This window comes from Rhyacophila brunnea, unplaced genomic scaffold (assembly GCF_057557595.1).
Source record: "Rhyacophila brunnea isolate RB1 unplaced genomic scaffold, BYU_Rbru_1.0 scaffold_7, whole genome shotgun sequence".
In the NCBI taxonomy this organism is placed as follows: Eukaryota; Metazoa; Arthropoda; class Insecta; order Trichoptera; family Rhyacophilidae; genus Rhyacophila; species Rhyacophila brunnea.
Genome location: NW_028233339.1, coordinates 26,105,091 through 26,129,206, shown reverse-complemented (window position 1 = coordinate 26,129,206; position 24,116 = coordinate 26,105,091). Strand labels below are relative to the sequence as shown.

At 29.3% G+C, this 24,116-nt stretch overlaps 1 protein-coding gene across 1 annotated transcript in view; it reads right to left on the bottom strand.

The window, feature by feature from the left end:
• Tob (Transducer of ERBB2) overlaps nucleotides 1-24,116 on the bottom strand; it is a 92,252-nt gene that overhangs the window by 35,168 nt on the left and 32,968 nt on the right. The window contains exon 2 of the mRNA XM_085957525.1: nucleotides 8,357-8,426. The gene's annotated coding sequence lies outside the window, so the exon portion shown is untranslated. The remainder of the gene's footprint in view (nucleotides 1-8,356; nucleotides 8,427-24,116) is intronic.

Below are 24,116 nucleotides of genomic sequence, written 5' to 3'. Positions count from 1 at the left end.
ATAAAAAAATCAATCCCGAAATCCCGGGATTATGTTTATCAATCCCGGGATTCATAGGTATCGAAAATAGCTCGGGATCCCGGGATCCCGGGATTGGATTCCCTAATTGAGACGTAGTAAGAGATGAACGAGGTGGCGTTCGTTAGAGTAAGGGAAATGACGCGACCTTCTACTTGTCTTATGCTCCAAGGCAAACCATGATAGGGTGAAATCAGTCAGTAAGATAAACTACTACCCGCCGATAGACAGAGTTGATTAGTGTTAAGGTATAATACAATTATTTTTGTATTGCTATTTTGTGCCGCTACGGTGTGCGCAATCATGATAATGATAAGACTATATTATTTCAATGAAAAAACAAATTTTGTAGATACGAAATATAATATTGTATTGTACTGTAAACAATATAATGCAAGTATGGTATCATTAAAGACTACTTATTTATTGCATTACCAATCATTTTCTATAAAACAATTGTCTTTGAAACACACATTGCAAAGATATCGATTGATTGCCATTGAAATCGAATTAATTCGTGCGGTATCTGTGTTTATATTATTATTGTGATATTATCATATACGATCCATATCAAATAAAATAAAATAATGTGAGTCATACAATTTTTTTATAATATAAAACGTGAGAAATTTTAAATGGTTTTAGTCAGCCGATCGTCCAATTTAAACTAATACAGTCACGTAACAAACAGCAGAGCGATGCATTTTTTGCAACTGTTCAAAATAGACAGTAGTTGCACAATAATATTACATTACTGTCGCAGTGAGAGCTGATATATAATTACTTTTATTGTTTGCAATTGATAATTTAATGGTAAGGCGGCGCTTGTTAAAACTAAACAAGGAAGTCGATTATTTTGTGAAATTAAGCTGTTTTCATCTCCATAATAATTGCATTATAAAATGAATTTTGCGGTTTACTCCGTTTTGTAAACTTACAACATTTAGAAAGTACCAAATTATATACGTCTTCTATTTTAGTTATCTCATCCAACTAGTAAGAGAATTGCATAGTGGTACGAATGATGCACGTTGGACTCGACGTGGAAAGATCAAACGGAACAAATATGTGAGAAAACAGATAACATTATGGGATTACGGAAGATACACAAAAAACATTATATCAACAGAATGGTTAAGCTTAAAAAATACTCGTTAGTTAAGTTATAATCAACGAGGGAATGAAATGTGCTGATGAACGCTTTTATGTAGCTGCAAATTTATCTCAGATGATGATAAAAATCATAAATTACTATTATGTACTTAATATAACGAAATGTAATATTATCAAAACATTACCTCATTCAGTAAATAATGCATTCATTTTGTCTTATTTTTACTTATTAAATTGGGTAAAAATAATGTTTCAAATTAAATCAAAATTGCTATTATTACCAAGTGCTATAAAAATGTGGAAATTATTCTAAGATACATATTATCAAAGAAATTAAATTGTACAATTTTAGTTTTAAAAAACGAGTGTGTTTTTTAAATATATATATATATATATAATGAAAGTAAAATTATGAAAGAATTGTGGTAAGAGGCGATTGATAAACATTCTTTTTTTGTAATATTGATGCTTTCTATCTGTCTGGTTTATACATTAAATACACACCTCTATTGCCGAACCATATTCAGACAAGCGATATTTTTTTCTCACTCATTTTCAAAAACATACAATTACATCAAAACACTGATAGAGTAAAAATAGATTTTATTATAATTTGTAACATAAGGTTAATCTTATGATATATTATAGTGCGTAGTAATGTGTTATCTTATCTTCTGTCAAGATTCTTTTATAAAATTTGACCATGTCACATTTTACTGCGTTCGTGAAATGTTTTGGGAGATCAAAGTTATCATGTATCTGAGTGGTACGATAATAGAATGTGATAGGCGAAAGTCTACGCAATAAATAAATAAGCTTACACTGTCGTCATCTCCCAAGGTTTTTAGATATATGACATTGTCAAATATACATAGTAATTTGTTGAAGTCCTTCAAAGATATTTATATGAGTATTGTTTGATGAACCACGTAAGTCAAAATCTTTATTAAACAAAACTAATAGTATCACGAACACTGCGTTCTAGTATTTGAATAATGATTGCCATCATTGATTATAATTTACTCCTGCACTGGACTAGTAGATACAACAACCGTCTTTAATTCTCACGACTGGATCAAATTCGTATATCTTTTGTCAATTAAAAATGCGTTTTTATCTAGATTATAACTACATTATAATTTATTGAGCGAATGGTTAACCATTTATTTTTGTAAAAGGTGTGTCATTAATGGCAATTCACTTAATGTAACAAAAGATGCTGGTGACAATTAATAGTATTGAGATTACTTACAGTTAATTTAATCTCAGAAGTCATTTTCTAATGTAACCTTATTACATTATTTACGTAAGTATCGTATTGTAGAGTCGGTGTTGACAATAATTAAAACATATCAACTATTTTGTGATCCGATGAATATCTATATAAATAAATTGGAATATTGGTATATTCATAATAATATACCATCAGATATTAGTACTCACGACAGCAAAGTAGTGAACGCTTATAATGCCGATATGGTTTAATTGGGTTTCGCACGAGAATAATTAGCTCCTACGGTATTAATGGATTGTTGATGCCTATGATATAGATAAATTTCCCATCAGACAATAGGATACGTACGGAAGGAAGTTATTACTGACTGTTTTGGTAATAAATAAACCAATACGGCATTCAAAATCAGAATATACACACATATTCTATTCTACGCACAACAGGTAGCAGGAAACATAACGTTGTGATTATAGTTAAATATAACATGGGAGGGGAGATTATAGTACAGAAAACTGAATAAATTGATATCTTATCCGAATATAATATGATAATACAGATATCTAGTTATTTGTCAAATATAAATAAAACATAATGACTTGATATTGTTTTCTAAATACCACTGCTTACTGATACCAAGAGCATCGGTACGCGAACAATGTTTTTCATCTGTTGGGAAATAAAAAAAAAACGTAGATACTTGTATTACCTAGGTCATTTAAAATATTCTTATTGTAGGTATATCTAAATGGTCGTAAACAATGTTCATTTTGTCGCATATATATATTATGTATCTTGGTATGATAGGGTACTTTAGTATCATTCTATATTTTATAATACATGATAATAATTAATATTGTCACATCGTCACATCGCGATATCTAATACCTATACTCAAAGAAATTAAGGATCAACTTAAATAATCTTTTATCGTTATATTTTTTACTACTGCATTAGTTGTGAAATGATCCATAAACCCAAACCGACGTATATTTACGAATATAGATAAATTCATAAATGGCTTCTCAAATCACGATTTTGAGGCTTTTGAATCAAAATTAATCGTCATTTTCATGCTGGAATGAATATTCATTATAATAGTAACATTTTCGAGTTCAAGCGTAGAGATGTTCAGTCATGTTTTTGTAATTTTACCGTCATATATAATTAAAATAACGTTATGTCAATATTAAAGTCATACCTAAATACGTGGAAGAATATTTTTTATGTAAATAGTCAAAGGAATTTTTACTAACAATTTATGCATCAGCAGTCTAATTTTTAAGTGAATCAACAAACGAAATACTAGTTGGAAATATAAATAGTTTAACATTATTACGGTATAAGTAAGTATATAAAAATGCGTTATTATATTTTTATCTTATATTTCGATGAAACTTTTGATATTTCGTTTGATTTAGTTTAAAAAAATATATTATATGAACATTCGATACCTAACTAAAAAAAATAAAAAAAAAAATTTAATTAGTACACATTAGCAACTAAAGAATCGTATATCCTACTTAGTGTATTTTGAAGTATGGCTACTAGAAATAATATCACAAAACTTTGTATTTTTTGAGTTACGGAGAAGATTCCCCATGCATAATTAACTGGTTAAACTACCGGTTTCGCACAAGGTCGATTCGTCGATCGATATATTATATTAATCGTATTAAAACATTAATAATTACATTTACACACAAAACGATAATAATTCTGACAGCAGTTAGTAAAAGTCAAGCAAAAGAACACTAAATTAAAATCGAAAACAAAATGTGAAAACTATGGTTAAAATTTAAAATTGGAAGGAACAAACATATTTTGTATTATACGAATATAAATTTAATTGTTGAGTTAGCATAATACTAATATTGAATTTCCAACGTTTCGTTAGACATAAATTAAATGAAAATGAATAAAACAACGACAATAATAATAAATAGTCGTTAAGATGATTGAAAACATGAGTTAAGCAATTTCGTCTCTTTAAATTTTTATGCCACACATTATGCAATATTGTTCAGTGATTTATTTTGATCTTGGCAGATAAATAGCAAATGGCCCGTCTTGTATTGTTCTATGCCAGCATAAATCTGTATGTAAAGTGATTGAATACAAACTGAGAAACGTATTATTACAGGCAGTCGTATCCGTTGTTTACACGTACAAATTACAGGATTATTTCCATGTTATCGGTCTTTTCTAGAGAACGTTGTATTAATATTAATGACCATTAAAAGCAGATTTTTAGATTTATATGTTGTTTCAAAGTATAATAATAAGAGAAAGTGTTCAATAGAAGCGTAATTTAATATTTTACATAAGGTTTTTGTTATGAATAACCCAAAAATGAATTGGCTTTGAAAGATATAATATTTCAGGTTAAAATATGTACTTAAGTAGGTATCTTATTCATCTTTGGAAAAATCGGATTTTGTAGTTATGATTCATTATTTTACTGTTATATTAAAAAATGTTTTTTTAGAGTTTTTTATAATCTATAAAGATTTTTTTGCCCAGTAAAAAAATCTATCTGTTGCATAAAGTATGTTAAACGCACCCTTAATGATACAAATAATGATTTCAACACGTACGCTGATGATTATTTCACTTTGTCATTTTGTGATTCCAAATTAAACCAAGAATAATTATGTAAACTTTGAAACTACTGACAATTATAGCCTATCTTTTATTGATTTATCCATACACATACTGTACGATGCAGTGGCAAAAGGTGGAGGTAGGCTGTGAAGATCCGACATAAATAGTACTACACTATAAAATTTGTTAGACATGCCTGTTAGTTTTTATTGAACTATGAATACAAATACAAGTACGTTGGGATGTACGCGGGTGAACCCGGTGCTAATTGTTATTAAATTATGTGTACTGTATTTTATTTTTGAATTGATATATGTATTTCTACAAAGTGTTTACAGTTACCATATTCTGTTTTGAATTGATATAGTTATACAATATATCTGAAAAGAATTTGTTTTCGCTTTGTTTATACAGATGATTATGATTAAGATATTCTATTATTTCACCATGGAAACAAATTTAATGATATAATATCAGTATGAAATGTTTTTGGACGTTTATTAACATTAGTATAAAAATCTATATAATAACGAATATTATAACCAATACCTTCCATTTATTAATTATTGATTTTCGATTATATTACTGAAAAATATAAAGAAAAATCTGTTTACATGAGTTGTTTGATCCGGGTTGATAAGTGATGGTATAATTTTTAAAGTTATGTTCCTCAAAGTTTAGAATCCATAATATCATAATAATATAATAATGCCTACAGATTTCAAATTAAAAAAATATATAAATACATACATATTATCGTTAAAAATATCATATATTCGTTTATTGTATCGACAACTATGGATAGCCTTCAAAATATAATATTATTTGTTAAGAAAAAAATCTAAACTATGCCACTTATTCCTATCGCAAGTAAAATAATAATTTTATCTCCAGCGTCGGGTTGTCGGCAGAGCACGAAGATGTTTACGAATTACTTCGCAGCGCGCAATGGAAAAATAGATGGCCGTGAAAAACGAAAAAAAACATAACATATAATATGTGTTTTCGCGCACTCCAACTTCGCCCGGACAATGAACTGCACTATAATATTATTATGATTGTGTAACGCGTATTTTCTGGAAAAGCTAAATATATTATGGCATATATATATATATACATAGCGTATTAAATGTTGTATATTATGTCAGACAATATGAAATGACCATGAACTTAAAGTGTCTCGTGTGATATGGAAAGCTTGTATACGAATACACTGTTAAAATACATACAATTTTCGGAACATCTTTACACTGATGTGAAGAAGATATGGGAGAGTATATTAATCAAACAGAAATTAAACGTTTAAAAATATAAAAAAAATATTAAAGCCATGATTTAGGGAATTGATAAAAATCTGCATACGTCGATATAAAGTGGGTCCAGAGTCCGCTTCTCCTGGTGCGTACTGAATACTAGTGATTTTTGAATATTATTTCTTGCTGTACCAATATTTTACATTCAACATTAAAACTGGCGAACTTATACCGATACTTTGAAACAACTACTTACCATTCATTAAAAAACTGAGAGTTGAAATTTAAAAACTTTTCAAAATTGTTTATTGATACTTGCTTCAAAAATGCACGCCATAAAAACTACAATAGGTTTTTTTAGAAAGAGGTAAGAATAATTATTACAACTTTTGATAATAAAAGATTTACAATATCATGACAACTATTAGGCGAAATATAAAAATCTGTAGGTTTGTGGTATCTACATATACAATATTTCAACAAAACAGAATATTATATTAAATCAGAATAGCTACAGAACAATCGCAAATAATATACGGAAGTACACCAACTAAGCTACCGAGATCTTTAAAGAATTTATAAAACTATTTGCACTTAACCTTTTCTTTAACATGCCTCCCAATTAGTATTACTAACGACAGGCTAATTTTACACCTTGAGAGAACAAAATAACGGATCCTATCAGAATACCCAAATAAGTTTAAATAAAAATGGCAGAGTTTTCATTGACATATACAATCATTTATTAAATATGTACGTGTCGAGGACACTTTTGAATAAAAACTAGTTTTTGACTTATTATTATTATGTATGTAAGAAAATAAATGTTGTCAAAAAGTTAGTCCAATGACGTGTCAATGTCCTTTGAAATGACATATAAATATTTTAACAGGAATATGCCGTACGCCCATTAAGGGGTATAACGAAATTGTTGCATTATAATATTGTTTGTGTATTTGATAACTTTTAGAGCACTTATCTAAATACACAGTTACGCATGTGGAGTATTGGGTTATCACAGGACAGTGTTTAATATCGTTAAAAGTAATTCTAATAGCAGGAATAATATTATTGATAGTGAAGGAATTTTAGTGCGTGATAAAAGTGGGCGGATATATTTAAATAATTTATGATAACTGAAAAGCAGCATGTAACATTATTGCGACCCCATAAACTACTGACTCATGAACTAAAAACATATCGTCGATCTAAATTTGAATACTAATTATTGATGGTACACTTTTGAGAAAACTTCGAAAATATTAATTTTTTTAGCATGTATTACGTGTATTATAAATTATACCATATCCAAGTAAACGTCAGAAGGATAAATTCATCATAAAATAAAAATCACGATCGCAAAATGTTAAATGAAGATTAGTAATTGTAATTACAACGGTAGAGTATTGGTAGTGTACGTGGATTTCAGATTCGAATCCCGCGTATTGCTAATTCAGATACTTATTATGTTTTTTTACTTGACAGTCATCCCTTCTATAAGACTCTTTCCTTGGATGACTATATACTCCACATGTGAGTGAAATGGTAGTCTATATTTATTAAAAACTAGCGATCGCGTGAAATGTGGAAAGAAAAATTAGACATACCTACACATACAATGAAGAAATATACGAATGCGTATTACTAGTTATTCGATTTCTAGGTGCGCATTTCTAACCCGTGCCTCATCTCATATTGTACGTCCTTCTTTTGAGTGAAGTTTTGTCGATATTGATTTGGTAGTTATTGAATAATAACTGAATTATCCGACAAACAGATAAATATTCCCATATAAATTTGAAACCACAAACTAAGATCGATTTAATATGAAATAAGAGTTCTCGCAGTAATTATTGTTTTGGCCAAATTGTAGATTTTTTCGTCAGGTTTGAAATAATCGTAAGCAAGCATTAAAAACTCACGTAAATAAGTATATTGTTTAGTTTGAAGATTGAATACTAATGTTACCATTATCTAAGCGTAAGGAAAACTAACTAGCTATTCTATTATTAGGGTAATATGTATAAACCTATACTCTCAATATCGGCATAAAATAAATTAGATACATACTTAACCACTGTGAGAGCTTTTGTTTTATTCAATTGAATTCTTTGATAAATATTAGCGTTTAACTCACCTAGTTTCACATTAGTGGTCCACTGTTTATGGATTTTTGCTTAAATTGCAGTTTGATGGTGACGACGGATCTGGAAAAATAAAATAGACAATTGATTAGATAAAAAATATTATATTGTGTGTATTTCACGTTAGTATTGAACACGTGAACCGGTATTTAACGTTTAATGAATAAATATAAACGTTGTATAGATGATAAAGCTGAATAAACAACAGTGTTAGTTTTTACTTTAGGCAAAGTAAAATGAAATATCATTTAGTCTCTCTTTATTGCACACAGGTCTTTATTGCACAGGTTCCCCTTAGATTGGTAAAATATAAGCATTGTTTCTATAAAATCTGGGTCCGTGGTATGTATCTATAATAATAATATATATATATAATGTTTTCCCTATCATACTCTCTATTCTCACTCCATGAATAGGAGTTGAAAAATGGTTACAATGGATTCTTGTAAAAACGCGTCGGCCCACGTGCTCGTCGTAGGTCAAAATTGAGTTTTTATTGTATTTTCAAACCATGATCCTGGACCCTCCTTAAACGTTGTAGATAATCTATTTATATAATTTTGAAGCCTTATTATCCTTTATAGTTATTTTAAACATTTGATGACTGCATAAAGTATTTTTGTTACATAAAATAGTATTCTTTTAAACCTCTCGCTCTAATGTTTTAGAATATAGTCATATTTCGGTACATAACTGTGCAGTGGTGTTAAGATTTTTTATATTTATTAATTTTTAAACGCATTTATAAAACCATTAATATAGTTTATTACGAGATAATTTTTGTAAAATATTCACGATAAAAAATTATATTGATAATCTCTGTGATCCCAAATTTGACAAGAATTAGGCATTTTATTATTCAAAAAATCGGCAAGATTACATTTGAAGATGATTCTAAAGATATTTATTATAAGCTATGTCTTTGACCATTCAAGTGTGATAAACATCTTATGAATAATGATTGCTTTATAATAATTATTGACCTAAGAATAAGGTAGTGTTTTTTTGAAATACGCCATTTCTTTTGTCATACCCCAGTGGTTAAGCTACAACATACGGCCGTAGCCATAAATTGACAAACTATAATTAAAGTAGGGAGTAAAATGATATTGACGCGCGTGTTTGAACATGTACCTAACCGATTTTTTTTTAAACGGTACATTTTACTCCCTACTTTAATTATAGTTTGTCAATTTATGGCTACGGCCGTGTGTTGTAGCTTAACCACTGGGGAATGACAAAAGAAATGGCGTATTTCAAAAAAACACTACCTTATTCTTAGGTCAATAATTATTATAAAGCAATCATTATTCATAAGACGTTTATCACACTTGAATGGTCAAAGACATAGCTTATAATAAGTATCTTTAAAATTATCTTCAAATGTGTTTGTTAATCTTGCCGATTTTTTGAATAATAAAATGCCCAATTCTTGTCAAATTTGGGATCACAGAGACTATCAATATCATTTTTTATCGTGAATATTTTACAAAAATTATCTCGTAATAAATTATACTAATGGTTTTACAAATGCGTTTAAAAATTAATAAACGTAAAAAATCTTAACACCACTGCCCAGTTATGTACCGAAATATGACTATATTCTAAAACATTAGAGCAAGAGGTTTAAAAGAATACTATTTTATGTAACAAAAATACTTTATGCAGTCATCAAATGTTTAAAGTAACTATAAATGATAATAAGGCTTCAAAATTATATAAATAGATTATCTACAACGTTTAAGGAGTGTCCAGGATGATGGTTTGAAAATACAACAAAAACTCAATTTTGACCTTCGACGAGCATGTCCCCCCTTAAGTTAAGTCACATATTGTAGAGTGTAGAGGGTTCATGGACTTGAAAAAAATTAAATGTTTCAAGAAATATTTAGACAATTAATACTAACTTCAAAATGATATGCATGTTTGCCGCCCGTTTAATCGATACGTAGAATTACGATGTTATTAATAAGTACAATCAGCGGCTATTTTCTTTGAAAGATTTAAAAGGGGGCCTTGAAGCAGTTAAAACTAAACATAACATTATTAAATTATAACAAGTCCATTAAAAATGCATCTTTCTCACAGATCGAGTATAAAATACAGTATAACCCCTATTTTACGTTTTTTAAGGGACTGAAGAAAAAAAACTTAATTGGAGGGAAAATGTAAAAGGGGGGTATTGAAAAAAAGAACATTTAAATTTTATGTTTCTAAAAAAATAACGTTTTATTAAAAAACAACATTCAATTTAAATTTTTATTGAATTTTTTTTTATTTTTTATTAAAAAAATCATGTATATTAGTTTGTTGCATTTTTGTTATGTTATTCTCACCTTACGCCGTTCGAATGTCACGACCCAATCATTGTTAAGCGCGCGTACCTCGCATATTTTGAATATTTCCGACGTAAATCGCGGGAAAGAAAAACGTAAATTCGGGTATTAAATGTACTGAAATACATTGGGACTGAAAAAATTACACGCAATTGCCGGGTAAACGTGAATTCCGGGCACGTAAAACGAAGTTATACTGTATTATCTTGCAACTAAATCTACCGAATAATCGTGGCAATAGTGTCATCTTCAATAAAAATTGTGATAACCTAGATTCTTCGACTAGTTCTTAATTATCTTGTTAAATTACACACTCAAGATTTTTCTTGAGCTTATTGGAGTGCCGTTGGTTTATTTCTATACACTTTAACTTTATTACTAAGTTATATAATTATTTTTCGTTGTTTTTATTTTTAAAGTAACATCTGTTACTCTGGCGTTTAAACGTTTGTTTACGTAAGGAAATGCAAATGGCCGACAATAATAAATTCGTTGCCTAGGCAACGGATATTCTTGCGTTTGTATACAGCCGACCGATTCACAACTAACTTCATACTGTCGCGCATTTTCGTAATGGTGTGCGCGCCCAGCTCTCAATTTCACACTCTACCAAACGCCCCAAAAGAAGTATAACTTAAAAAATATTTTCATTTCCAAGGTGTGATTCTAGGAAAGAGATACATTGATATTTTTACAGAATACGCTGGTAATTGGAATATATGATTTTTATTTTATTGTAACGTGGAGCTCCTTAAAATCAGTCAGTGCCACGAGTATCCAAGTTTTTTTAATCTACTGCTGAGTAACATCAAGATTTTTTTTAAATGTGAAACGATGATTCACTGATAATAGATACGTGATATGAAAGTTTTTTGTGTTCATTGGATTGGTGTTAAATAAAATAATTAAAAGATTAAAAGAACTTTTTATATACAACGTTTTTAAATTTTCTGTTGATTATGTTCAAACCTGTACCTACTTGATATGAAGTAAATAAAAAACGAACAAATATAGAATACTGAAATGTCATTTTGATTTCCATAGTAACGCATGTATATATTAATAATTTAGTTGCTAGGACCACCCACTTAGCAACCAATAATAGTGGATTGGATTACGGATTTCTTCCGAAATAACTTTTCATGCAAAACAGAATTAACTGAAAATGAATTCAATTCTACTTAAATATGGCTAAAAGTATTAAAAGAATGCATTGGCATTGTGTTCTGATATATTATATAAGTTTAAAATGTCTAGCTAGTCGGGAAGGTAGTTAAAAATCGATTGCAAGATTTGTACCGGACAAACAACCACCGGAAAAATAAGAATACGAGCTAATAAAAACGTTGTAAAATAAGGTTAAAGTATGGTATTTGTATAAAAAATTGCTTTCATTATACAAAATATCAAATTCATACCATCACTAATGAAAAACATACGTTTTATAGAAAATTGTTGTATGGGGCACAACATCGTCGTCAAAAACTTTATGACTGGAGGCAGAATAAAAAAAAGAATGTCTATTTAAGTAATCTTTTGGTATTATATGATTCATACGGAACTTTTTTAATTGACGGGCTTATTCCGTTAGACGCGTAAAGGTCGACAGTATTTATTTTCTTTTCGAGAAAAATAAAAAAAAGCCGAAACGAATAAGCTTCGCAATATTTCATCCGTGATAATTTTGGACGGCGCTAGCTGTATCCGGGAAAGGCTTTTAATAGTTCGGGGGTTGAGAAAAGAAGGGGTGGAATATATACACAAGGCTTTAATTAAACCTACGCCGCGTGTGACGCAGCAATAACCCAGTCGAATCAAAACAGAGAAAATTACTTTTATAACATAAAAGATATACCTGCGCTACAGAGAACTGTCTAATAACTAAAATGTATTTATATAAGTTATATTTATTATATATTTTTTTCATGACATATAAATTCCCACCGATTGCAGAAGTAGGCGTAAATGAGTTGATAATAGACAGATGTTGACGACGATTATTAAGTCATAATAATTTAGGGGTGTGAAAAAAAGGTGGTCACCTACAAATAATTCATTATGATTGTTCATTTTTTTGTTTTTATCGGTAAATTTATTCTATTAAATAAATTAGGTTTTAAATATTAATAGAATGTGAAAAATACACGTTTGTCTATATTTTATGATGAATGTTTTTGTGTATGCTTAATTATTAAAAAGTATGATTCGTTAGTAATATACCTATTGTGTATTATAAATGGATATTATCTTGTACGTTCATTTTTTAATAAGTACTATCTATGCTATCGGATGTTAGCGATGATTTTGACTGTCTTTTTCTTATCTGACGCTGCTCTAAGGAGCGATAGAGTGCTGACCTCAACTCAGTCTCTGCAATTCATATGTTAGACTTTTTTTCGTCTACCAAGACCTCAACGGGAACCATTCATATTCGGTCTTAAGTAGATATGTTCAAAATTCTCACTTATAAATTATACGACTGGATATCTACAGTTATCAGCTACATACTGATGACGAAATTAATATCATGACAGATCTGGACGTTGCTTACATTTTGATATTTACAACATAACTGCACGTTGATATAATAAAGTGACATATTATAACTAATCTAATCTAATTATGTGTATATATCATCATCATCAGAAACGTGACGACCCATGATGAGTTCTGGGTTTCTCCAAAACTCTATCCAGATGCCCCTATTTAAAGGGGTCGCTTTCCAGTTTGGTATCATTGTAGACACCAACAGGACTATTGTAACAAATCATTGAGATGTAGCATTTAAAAAAATCATATTAACATTACCGCACTTGCACCCTAGTTTGTTTGACACCCGAGTGATAGTGGAATATATTTTTAAAATGCTTCCGATTAGAATCTCCAATTGAACTGTGTTACCAATTATTGTATGCGGAATTGCCATATTCGTGTTATTTTGGATCAAGAAAAATAGCGGAAACGTGTTACAGTGTTAATTAATTAGAATAGCCCTGCAGATAGAACTATCGATTTTTTGATCTCTGTCCAGTTGAAATACTCTACATTACTGTCGGTGCCAGTCCACTGTCGTTAATATGCTAAACTTGACCTAGGCAGCGCAGTTTCCCATTTTAATCATTTCAACTGCATTCATATAGATTCACTGAAGTATTTTATAATTTTATTTACTAACAAGATCACAATATAAGTTATCTGGATGTAGTGTCGAGAAGAAGTATCTGCTATAAATTGAGCATTATATTATCGAGTAGACCATGATTTGTTCGTTATTTATTTAAATCATATAAATGTTAAAAATAAGTTTCACTTATTCAAAAAATCACTTTCCACAAGTTATCAATCCATTGCATTTTAATATATTTATAAAATACATTAAAATCACATAACACTACAAAAACGACGAATGTTTGAAAAAAAACATAGACTGAAGTGGAAAAATACCAACCGTAAAAATGAAATGAAAATACGATATTTTTTTACACGATTAGAAATGAAGGTTATGTTTTATTATAGCGCATGCCAGATACCGTACGCGAGTCGACAGTTTGCGATAAGCCGGTTGATAAGAGCCGCGTAAAAGCAGATACGGACGCATAGTAAATTATTTAGGATGGGTTTAGATTAAATTTGTGAGTTCTGATAACCACTTTGTAAGGAATGTAAAAATAGCGTTTTAATTTTGTAGGAATGTAAAATATTATTTAGATGTATAAATATATTTTATATCAATTAAATCTAAAATTATTTTATTGATAACATAATCAATAACAAAATGGCAATTTATGGAAAAAAATACGAAAATAAAACGTTTCTAATTAACGAGAAATATTTTCTCATTCGATCAATATTGGTTTATTTGGTTATGATCTCAGAAGAAGAAAAATATTGAAATACCTACATGTAAAATGTAAGCATGTGATTGAGAAATCTTAAATTTAATATATTATAGTTGTGGATGAATATTTTCACTGCTCATTCAATTAGTGGTTAACTTTACTATAGGGTTAACGGTTGGGAAAAATTAAAATTTCGTAAAAAAGGTAGTATATTGGATGTGGGTGAACAATCCGATTAAGCAGAAAAAATATCATTGAATGTATACTTAAAATTTGTCCCTAAAAAGATTTCGAGAATAATTAAATTAAGCACTATTACCTCCGATATGGTTGTATAAATCTATTTTGAGGCTGATATTATTATAAGAGACTGAGCCACCGACCCGTTGCTTCACTGATTGTCAGAAACTGATGAATGTTGAGAAAAAATCTTCGATGAATCTGTAAAAAAGAGTATGGGGATACCTACCAGTTTAATTACAAACTGTACTGGTGAAATTTATAAAAATGTAAGGACTCCGCCGGTTGGGATGGGAATGATATAATCATTGAAAATCGTTGAATCAAACAAAACATATATAATCATTGAAACTGTTAATATCGATAACAACAGAGAGATGAGACCATGCTTTAGGTAGATGTACAAAGTAGAAAAATACTATTGTTATGACAAATAGCGTTCTAGAGAAGTGGAGATGAATTAGTAAAAATAAATTTTAGAAGCGACCATAGTCCATACCGAGTTTAGCGTAATTGTTAATAATAACTGTTTATAATATATATTTTTTGACGTATTATTTACACATTCGTGTTTTTAAAATGTGCCCAGTACGAAAATCGTATTTTAGTTCAGTCAATATTATTTTACCTTGGAATTATTATTGCGCGATGTTTTATTACAAAGCGGCACGAAAAAAATATTACGCTATATAAAAAGGTTGCCGCGAAAGAAAATATCGCAAATTTTATAGCGTTTTAAAAATAGCGCATTACATGGAAAATTCACAGCACGTAGTTGACGACAATATAATATTTTGTGTTATATAAAAAAATATACATACTTACTAACATAATATAACAGAATCATATTCATAATTAATTTAATCCATAAAATATTGTACTTCGACACTTCACTTTATTTGACATTAATATTTAAAAAAATATATTGAAATATTAAAATTGAAAATAATCTGGCACCGAAAACCTTAAGGTAACTAAAAATAAAATATGCTACAAAGCTCTTAATACGACATTTTCTTTTGTACCTGTTTAAAAAATAATTAAAAATAAATAATCTCAATGTTATAAATGAAGACAGAATTATAATTCTATTTATTTTATATGATAATCTATAGACTGATACTATAGTAGATTCACAAGACCACCGGCAAAGTAGCGTCATACTAATATTTAATTAGGAACACAAATTATCAGTTTTTAGAGTTGATTCAGGCGTTAACCTAAAAGATTAAGATTAAGATAACTATTGAAATACTATAAAACAATCGCATAAAAACATATTAACTACTGCCGATAATTTTGATTGTGGGTTTTTAAATATAATATATTATCATATTTGTATGTCAGAGGCAGTATGCCTAAAGTTAGATCACATAATTCAACATTTCAGTACATTTATAGTGGAAAAAAGAAAATCATTAAGCCGTAAAAATCTTAAATTTTGCTTTTTTACAATCGTTTCTATTAAAATTACGAGTTCTTATGTAGAGATTTATTTTTTTACTAATGCTTACTATTAGATTTTGTGAGATACAATCAATTATGACTTGTTACAAAAATCTTTCAACATACAAGTGACTGCACACGGTTGTATGCAATATTAAAAAAAATGCACTTTTTTATTATGTAGCGTTGGCATTATGTGTGAAAAATTGGCATACGCGAGAATCTGTCGCATTTTCCGATGAAAAGATAAAATCTATGCGGTCATTAAGAAACAATAAGTTAGCGATCAGTTTGCAAAAATAGAAGTGAAGATGTGGCTTGCGTCGAAACCGCTTGGCGATCTATATGTGTCACGGTATTATTCTCGGATTTTGGCACTGAAAAATGTATTTGTTTTCAAAACAGTAGCAGAGGTGGAAAACGACAGAATGTAGAAACACGTATTCTTGGCACCCTGGCCGCGGCATAAATATAGTGCAGAAAGAAAATACATTAGCGAAATACTTCTACGCAAGATACGCTAAATTGTTTCGGCAGAAACAAAGCAAAAAAACCGACACCCAAGCGTAGACGATGTTTCAAAATTCGAGGAGCAAAGGTTTTTCATCAACATTTAGTCATTCAAATATAGAATGCGAGGAACGAAATTTCAAAATTTTGGCACCTTTATTATTGGAACGTTATTTATTTATTACAAATATTTCATTAAAAAAAAGATAATATGAATGACAAACATATTGTAATATTGATGTGCTATCACGTGAAATTGCGTGGACTCTGTTACCATGGAGATAAAAAATCTTCAATAAAAAATATATATCGACATGAAACATCTGCCTAGTGTATATACGACATATATTTTAATTAAATTTGTATTTTAAATCGATTCTTATTATCGAAAGGTTTAATAAAAATGTAAATTACTAAGTTCACTCCTAAGCGAATTAACATACTTTTTAAAAGACGAATAGAATTCCATGGATTTAGAGACGTTTTGCGAGTTCGGTAAAAGAAAAAACCGTAATCAATTCATAAAATTAGTACACTTTTTTTTCCCTGACCATGTCCGATCCTGATAGGATCATATGGGCCTCCACAGAGTGGAAGTTTGTATTGACAGATTTTGTTTTTTTTTGTCGTCTTGAAATGGATGTCAGCCACTTGCTCAACCTATTAGGTCCATACCCTGACACCACAAATTGAAAAACAATATGTGTACTTGCCAGACCCAGAATTCAAACCTGGAAACCTTAAATAGGAAGCTAAAAATCGCTAGAAAAAAAGAAAGAAAAAAAAGCTCGTCAAAATTATATATTGTACCTAAAGCATGTAGGTATACAATATAAAAATGGCAATAGATTTAAATTAATAATCTAATTTTGTAATAAGAAAGTAAATGCCATCCAATTTTCGGTTAGATTAATTTAGTTGACAACAAAACTTAGCCAATAGATACATACACATGTGCAAACATCGTTTTGGATATTTTGATTCATAAAAGCTTGGCACGTTACGTGTTGAAGGAAGACACAACTTTTTTAAAATTATTTAATAAATTGTTGTCAGAGGATGAAAATATTTCGCAGACAGGCTCAAAAGTCAAACATGTGTAACAGTTTATTTTAAAATTGTTGTCATGTTATGTAGTCAAGTCATCATTGACAATTTAATTTATTGCACCTCCGTCAAGCGACTTCAATGGTACGGCTAACTCTGATATATTATAATTTAGTACCCTACGTACACTATATTATGTAACAACCGATAAGAAAAATAATTTTAATCTGTTCATATTTTTTTTTATTAAATTCGATTAAAAAGTGACAAAAACAAAGTAAATAAAGGCGGTGTGATTAAATTGGTAGAAAGCCATGGAAAAATAAATACATTTGGGCATGGAAAGATTGCGGTCTGTGTTGATAATATATTTGTTATGTACGCATGTCATACGCATTTTTTGCGATTTAATAATATAACGAAACAATAAAGGTTTGGTGTATTTAGCTAGTCATATAAAATATTTGATGATAATCATTTACAGTCACATTTGTATTATAATGTCAATGATTTGGTTCCAAGACAAGTTGAACATGTTTCATGTTAAAAATTGTCAATGCATATATAATAATAAAAAATACGATATACCAATACATTTGTAACAATTTAAAGCTTCAGGTATTTCTAATCCCTGAAACTTTAGTCTGTTTAAGTAAATCTAAAGTTTTGTTGAAATGCTTGCAAATTTTGACACCCGCAGGTGAAATTTTGTTTAAATAAATATTCAATGCAAAATGACTTATATTTAATTATAATCTATAGTAGCTTAAACGGTTTTCTTCAACGATTTTCAAAAACCAATTAATGTCAAACGGTAACCCAGAATAGCTGTTACCTATATCGATAATTTTATAAATACAGAATTCGTTTTTTTTAAATAGTGACATGTATATTATTACTACCATCTGTAATTTAGTTTTTAGTTATTATTTGTAAGATATGAAAGTATGGCTCAGCAGAAGTTAAAAAGAGTAATACTATTAAAATTTAATATGATGGAATTGAATTCCTAACATTAAAATCACTAAAATTAAGTAAGCAGGAATTATTTTTTCAACAAGTAATAATATGCCGATACACCGGTATTTCAAAAAATCTGGTATTTCGGTAATAGGCAAAGTCGGGTATTTCAATTTTTATTTACTGCTTTGTGAGATTTATGTCTAAATCAATAAGCCATTATGGTACCGAAGGTCGATCTTAAAGTGCATTATTGAAAAGGTTATTTCGCACTAACAGCTTTTTTACTACCGTTTTAGCTAGGTATTACGATAATTATTATGTTTATCACATAAAGTAAATCCTAAGATAAAAACTGCATAGACTACGTAAAAAATCTACTAAAAGTTATGAGACAATAAAAAATAAACGATAGATATGCACGAAAGTAAGTCTCTCATTTGTAATAGTTTATTTGATATTATATTTTATATACTCATTTTTAACCAATGTGTGATTTTAAAGTGTTGTCTATAAGATAGACAGATATTTAACATGACAAGGCTTCCTATGGCTCGTTTTCCGACAGATATTTTATGGTAATACTAGTAGAGCTTGCCCCTAGACTCTCTACCGGAGACTTTACCCTGCAATTGTAATACAACGTTAAAGATCCATTATCTCTTAAAGTAAATCGACACTCATTTTTAACATTTATATTTAGAAATTGTTCACTTAGTTTATAATAGCGATAGTTTTATTATAAAATTGTTTCGTCATTATTAAAAAATAGTTATTTTTTAAGATCATCGTACGGAATGTTTGTAGTATCACACTACCCCTAAACGAATAGATTGTATTTTCACTGCATTAGCACAGGCGTACTGATATTCAAGTGTGTGTGTGTATACTGAAAACAGGCGAAAATTGAGCAAAATAAAAAAACTTACCAAAAAAACTTGATTTTAAAATTATTTTTTTATATTATAGAGTAGATAAATATGTTAATAGGTACATAAAACTAGTACTGTCAAATAGTTTTACAAATATACCCTTTAATCAGATTTCTATATTTTATATTAGTTTATAGTCAGACTAGAAATAATAACTGTTAAAAATACGTAAAGTTTTTATCACATTTACTAGAACGTTTCATTGTAAATAAATTAAATTAATGATTTACTAAAAAAACAAGAAAAATAATGATATTGTGTTTTTGTCAATAAATGAAATACGTAAACACAGTGTTTTTACATTGCTTCCTGTCATTAAAGGTAATAAATTATTAAATGTTCAGCCAGGTAAACGAGGCAAAGATGTACGCGGAGTCTGTTATTAAAATTGAATACATTATGGTTCATAAAGACGTTGTTTTTTTCACTCATCATAAATAATTACCCATTCAAGTAAATTCAGTTAAATGCACATATGCAGTTTTGAATAGTAATTTTGTATTGTCGAGGTTGAATTCAAGGACTAACTGACGATGCGCGACCATGTTGTTATTTGGTTTTTCACAGTGCACAGATAAACCATGACATTCATTGAATGGCCATCGATTTATTGGCTAAGAAACATATACAGCATTGACCTCATTAGAATTTAGAAGATAATTAAACAAAACACTTATTGTAATGTAAAAAATCTACTGGAATATATTAATAAATCGTAAAAACATTATTAAATTTACTTACAGTAAGTTGTAAATCAGCTGTATGTTGAAAAGTGTTTTTAGTTAAATATTTGACAGTTTGAAATAGATAGTAAACAAAATAAGAATAACTAAATTTATTCGTTCTTTTTTTGAAATGGAAAATTGAATTCATTTTATATTATGTATTATGGGTAAAATATTGTTTTTTTAAATCAATAAAACAATGAAATCATTGTGGTCTACAATTAATTAAAACTAATTCAACAAATAATACTTTTATTAAATTGGTTTCAAATTAAAATGTAGAATCTGTACATAGGTATTATATTAAATATTGTTTTGCTTATACATATGAAATATGCACATATGACTTAAAACATAATAGGTTAATTGAATTGTGAACTATTTAGCTACTTAAGTTTCAAATATATTATGATCACGTTATGAACTGGCACGTGATGTCACAGTAAGCTGCCACTGTGGGAAAAAAGTGTGAAATGTTGTTTTTAAAATATTATCAGACTGATGCTCCCATCTTTTAGCACATTTTGAACCTTAAAACAGACATTTTAAGTTAGCGAAATCTGCCAAAATCACCAAAACAACAATGAGGTCACCTCACGCGTAACGCACTCCCGCTCAATGAACGTTTTTTTAATCATTTTCTATTCATGTCAAAATCGCGTGTTTTCTGTGATTGGCACTATATATACAGAATGTTGGTTATTAGATATATATGGTTTGTAGATTAGTTTATGTTCAAAATATTATCCATGGATGCAATATTGCAAGTAATTTTAACGTACGCACACGTGGAAACTGTTAAAAAACTAATTGAAATTAGCATGAATAATAATCCAAAATAATGTATAATAATACGTTAGAATTGGCACTCTCCATCATTGAATTTATAAAGATAGTGATCGTTCAATTATTATTATTTATTCATGGTCGTCCTATTAAAAAAAAATGTATGTAACGATAGCTTATTGTATTGTTATTATGACTGAAGCGCAAAATATTCAATCAATATGACATATGCACAAGAAACAGAGAATCTCAATATACAGGAGAGCGAGGGGACAACGTTGACGTACGCGATGAATGGATGTCGCCAAAACGACCGCAAACACAATACTATGCTGAATATTTCGCTCGGCAAATGGACAATCGCTGGGTAAATGACCACAAGGATGCTCTAAATTTCGCGGGATCGATGAATTTTGAATTATTGATTAATCTCTGCGGAAATACGTGTCAGGGAAAAGGTAAGGGATGATCGTGTTCGGATATTTGTACGTGTATTGTTGGCCGTACCACAGTTCACTGTGAACTGTTGTATCAGAAATATATGGCTGTGTTGTATTGAGATCAATTTCATGTCTAAATACAACGCTTGCAAAATACCACAGGGATACAAAGGGATAGGTCGGTAAATTAGAAATATTATCATAGAATAATATTTAAAAGATATATAATTTTGGTAAATTCTCGTAAGAACCAAGTCGTACCTATCAAATATCTGATAATATTGCAAGCGTTATTGTCAGATATTTGATACCAATCAATATCAAATTAATGTTATTATTGCACAATGGCATACGGCCATCTCTTTAATAAGTATAATTACCATGTTATAATAAATGACAACAGTAGATGTAGTAAATGAAGCCAGGGGTAGTTTTCATATGTATCGACTCCTGCTGATGATAATTGTATTTTATTATAATGCATGACCTGAGAAATTGGTATATAAATAAAAAAAACTATAATATATAAAGTACGAATCTTAAAAACACAAACACAAGTATGGCACATTAAGTTTTTTTTATTAATTTTTAACCGTTAAATGAGACAGTTAAAAAATGAGCCTATTTTTTGTCGTCTTTTTCATTGAGATAAGCCAATTCATGCGCGACTGCCGACGTACGTGTTATAATAGGCTAAAAAGGTTGTATTGAATGGAATGAAAAACGTAATTAATCTCAGCAAAAAATACATCGTTATTCGTGTCAATCGACGTGTACATTTTGATTGATTGATTAACGGTTTTTTGTGAGCGAGATTTTTCGATTTAGTCTAAGCGTCGGGTATAGAAAATTTTCCCATACACGTTCAATTTTCATAGGGTATTTTTTACACATAAAAAATCACACATATTAATATATTATGTAAATCATGCAGAATGATATCATTGGTAGTAAAGTTTATTATATATATATATATGATGTAATATTGCACATCAAAACTTACAACGATCCGTTGCTTTATAACATTTGATTAATAGTAATAAAATATAGTTAGATATAGTATTCTGAATAGTAGGTAAAACAGTCGTCGACTAAACTTAATATGTTATCTAGGGCGGCCGAAAGACTGCAAAGACACTGGCGTAGGATAGGGGAGATGCAAGTATTTTTGGAGGAGGTCAAAACCTGACTTAGGTGATCAAGCCACCAATAATGTTAACAATATTCTTTTTCCTGTCGGTACAATCCTAAGTGAACTTTTGTCTCCTCCAGTATCTGCCTCTCTCCAGATCAGTCCAAAGCCGCTTCATTTCAGTTTAGGACGCCAATTTTTTTTGTTAAGTTTGCGTAACTCGTCTGTGTACATGGCCCAGTCATCCAAGGCAGCACAATTTTATGGATTATATTAAGATATGTGGATCTCCGTATAAAGCGTAGGTACAGCTCGTAATTGTATCTTGGTATCCACCCTAACAACTGTGTGCCATTCATAGGTCCGAAGATACTACGCAGCTCGCTCCACTCAAATGAGCCTGGCATGGAATAAGAGATTAAGTTCCAGAAGATGAAAGAACATCCATTCTGATAAATAAATTTATCTGTTACTTAAATGGTAATTGCAAAATACAAGTTAATTAAATATGTTATCGCTCACTTGTTAGGACGTCGTATCTTATCCACGCATCGTTGATCAGCAAATTGAGATTGGTGTGATTTTTCAGTGAAAGTTGTAGAAGTAAATAATTGATTTTAGGGTTTGAAGGCGCATTATGGATTATGTTACGTCACAGCCTAATCTGACGATGACAGAAAATTTAATCGGTTGGCTTCACACTAATAAACTCATTATAACAGTTGTCTGGAAATAATGAGTTATGAAATTCTCTCTAAAGTCAATATTTATAATTGAATTAAAGTGTTTTATAATACTTGTTATTTATTGGTAAATATTATCAAAAAAAAATGCTGCCACTGACAATGTTATTACAAAATGATAAATTGTTTTAAAATTATAACGTAAATAAATACGTTGTTATTTTCTATTTTTTTGCCAACATTAAAATAATATTAACTTACCTACTTCTTTTTTGAATTTAAAAGTTGGCTTTTTTAATGTTATTATAACAGTCTGTAACAGTCTCTTAAAACTAATAATTAATATTGAAAATATATTATTTTGAAAACACTTCTGAAAAAAATATATTATAACTTATAACCAATAGAAAAAATCTTAGAAAGTAAGACATCCCGCAGTGCACTATAGTGGATTATGTGCGTGGGCGCGATACCCGAGAGATGTATGTTCGATTCCTGTGGGTGTCTTACTTTTTTCAAAAAGATTTTTTCTATCGGTTATAATATATTTTCTCAAAAGTTTTTTCAAAATTATGTATATTCAATAATTAGAATATTACATTCTTAAATCTTGTGAATTATTCGTTGAATAAAAAAAATAGTAAATTAATATTAAAATATTTTTACTAAAAAATTAT